This window comes from Nicotiana tabacum, chromosome 18 (genome assembly GCF_000715075.1).
Source record: "Nicotiana tabacum cultivar K326 chromosome 18, ASM71507v2, whole genome shotgun sequence".
NCBI classification, from domain to species: domain Eukaryota; kingdom Viridiplantae; phylum Streptophyta; class Magnoliopsida; order Solanales; family Solanaceae; genus Nicotiana; species Nicotiana tabacum.
In genome coordinates this window covers 62010506-62013935 of record NC_134097.1, presented here as the reverse complement: position 1 = coordinate 62013935, position 3430 = coordinate 62010506, and positions in this window count along the sequence as shown.

The window sequence follows — 3430 nt, the reverse complement described above, 5'->3', positions numbered from 1 at the left end:
AGGAGGTCGTGTAGTTTCGAGTTGTTGACGCCAGTCCCCGAGTATTCGGGATGTTTTTGGCTCTAGAGCTGTTTTTTGCAAAAATACCGAGCTTCTTTGAAATGCGAAATGATTTGGAATGTATTCTTTGATTACTTTGTACAAGTATACATGTTGTCTTCGCTGTTAAGGGCTTGGTTACTCTATACGGACACGGTTCGTTTGACCGTTTGGCTCGGTACATTATTTTCCTATCGAGACCCCATTCAGCATATCTTGGCTTCTCCGATGAGGTGACCTTCTGGGCGAATTCCCCCTAGTATTCGAGATTTATTGAAAAAGAAGCCTTGAATACTTGTTGAGTCTTCCTTAGGTAGAATACAGGTGTTGTCTCATTAAAATCTTTGCCGATAAAACTCTTCTTGGGATAAAAACCCGGTCGAATGAAAAGAGTGCAACGTATGCTTTTGGAACCTAAGGCCTTCGAGTTGGAGAGCACTTCGGCCATTTCAATCAAACACCTGCATTGAAGTTAGTATAAAATGTAACTGAAAAAGGGAGGTGAGCATACCTTAGTGCTGACGGCGCTTCGGACCTCGATATGATTTGATCGTTTGTTATGAGGACTTGGTATGGTCCTTCGTTTTGTTTAGTCGGGCATAGCCAAGAATGTAGCTTGTTATCTCTATCTTATTGTTTGCTTATCATTCGGCTCCTTTGATTAGTGAGGTGTTGGTGTTGGTTCCACAACGTGCACCGCGAACATTTCTTTTGCCGCATGCTGCTCCCTGTAGACAGTTTTTACCCCATCCTTTGTCAGGAATTTCATCATTTGATGGAGGGTGGATGGTACTGCTCTCATGCAGTGTATCCATGGCCTCCTCATGTATCCATTGATGACATGGAATTTGAAATTTTAAGTTGTGCTGGCCACGTTGACTGGGAGGGTGATTTCCCCTTTCGTTGTTTCGCTCACCATGTTGAACCCGTTGAGGACTTGAGAGGTAGGCATGATTTGGTTAAGCAGTCCGAGCTGCTCTACTACCCTCGACGTGATAATATTGTCCGAGCTACCTGGATCCAGAAGTACATGTTTAATTTGAAATGTATTTACAAGGAAAGAGATTACGAGTGCGTCGTTGTGAGGCTGAGACAAGGTCTCGATGTCCTCATCGCTGAATGTGACAGTGTCCTCGAGTATGTAACCTCAAGTTTAATTTTCTCTAGTGATGGATATTTTTGTTCTTCCGATCATGGGTTCTTGTGGAGCGTCAATGCCTCCTAAGATCATATGGAAGACATATTGTGGCTCATTTGTTTCATTCTTCTTGGCCGCTGATCTCATTCCTGGAACTGATTTTTTGCCCGATCGCTGAGGAATTCTAGGAGGTGACCTTTGCTGAGTTATCGGGCTACTTCTTCCCGAAGTTGCCGGCAATCCTCGGTCCTGTGGTCGTGCGTGTTATGAAATTCACACACTAAGTTATGATTTCTATGCGAAGGATCTGATTGTATAAGCCTTGTCCACCTGGTGTCTCTAATTTTACTGATGGCGAACACGATGTCTGAAACATCAACATTGAAGTTGTATTCCGACAAGCGGGGCACCTCCGTCTGCCTAGTGTGCCTATCGAATCCAGCTCTGCTAACAAGTCCCCGAGGATTTTGGCCTCGATCCATCCTCCGGTCATTGTGGGGTATGTTGCGCCTTGTGGCATTTCTTCTATCTTCAGTGTATGGTTGGTATCTCTCCTTATTAAGCTCTAACTCCTTTGTCGGGAGCCTGCTAGGATAGATCGAGCCCGAGGGGGCTCCTAGTTGGTCTTCCTCTACCTTGATCTTTGATTGGTATGGATTGTGTATGTCTGACCAAGTCACATCGGGATATTCGACTAAGTTCTGCTTCAGCTGCTTCAAAGCTACCGAGCTTCGCTCGTTCAAACCTTGAGTGAAGGCTTGCACCGCCCAGTCATCAAAGACCGATGGTAGTTTCATTCATTCTATTTGAATACAAGATAAAAACTTTCGCAGCATCTCGTTCTCCCTTTGCTTGATTTTGAAGACGTCGAATTTCCTCGTAGCTACTTTGATGGCACAAGCATGTGCCTTTATGAAAGAATCTTCTAGCATGTAAAATGAATCTATTGAGTTTTGGGCTAGGTTGTGATACCACATCATTTCCTCTTTTGAAAGCATCTCTCTGAACGTTTTCAGTAGGACGGACTCGATCTCGTCATCCTTTAGGTCGTTGCCGTTCATTGCACAAGTTTAAGCACTGACGTGTTCGTTGGCATCCTAGGTTCTATTGTACTTCAGAAGGTCAGGCATTCTGAACTTCTTTGGAATGGGTTTTGGGGCCGCTTCCTGTGGAAATGGCTTTTGTACAAACTTCTTCGAATCTACACCTTTCATAATCGGGGGTGCGCCTGGAATTTGATTGACCCTAGAATTGTAGGTCTCTACCTTCTTGTCGTTGGCTTCTATCTTCTTCTCGCCCAACTCAATCCTCTTTGTGAGGTCTTTGAACATCTTTATGATGGCGGGATTGGCTGCCAACCCATTGTTGCTCAATATTTCGGGCACCTGCTAGGCTCGGGGAGCCGTTTCCCAAGCTACCGTGCTGGCAGTCCTTTGGTGGCTTTACAGCTGAGCAAACGCCAGTTGTTGTGCTTGTAACATTTCAAAGATGACGTGAAGGCTAACTCCTTGTTCCTCCTAAGCCGGGGTTTTTTTATCTACTTGTTAATCTTCTTGGTGTATGCTCCTGTTAGTATGGGAGCTTATTTCGACGTATTGGGCATTGCGTGAAACCACATCCACGGGAATTGGTTCTGATGCATTCTCAGGGTTTCGTGGTGGTACACCAACACCTGGAACATCCACACCATTTTCTCCATAGTCTTCAAGGTTGTTTTTTTCACGTGCATTTACTGAGTTAGACATTTTGACCTGAAATCAAAGATCTTGGACAAGAAAAAGTGTGAAAGGTAACTTGCATTATTTAGTAAAACCAGCAAGAAAATAATCACTATTATTTTTAGCCCCACGGTGGGAGCCAAACTGTTTACCTTGAAAATGGTAATTACAATTAGATTTGATTTTGTGGTTCTAAAAATATGTGATCTATTTTTATGCTAGTTGTTAGGCAATTGATGCTAAGTGAAAGACTTGGAAACAAAATAATAGCTTGAAAACAATGAGATAACCAAACCAAATGACTAATAATAGGGGCCTCGAACTTGCGTATTCGGGGCCTCGAGGTCGAGTCTGATGACCTGCCGAGGATAGTTGATGGAGGACTAACAGTTATGATAAATTCAATGGAGGATCTTTATGGCCAATAATAAGTAATAAATGAAGAACAATAAATAGAACACAATGAATATAAGCAATAAATGGAAGTAATGAGATCGAGAGAATATGTTAGAGAGCAGAGAGAATGTTCTTGTAT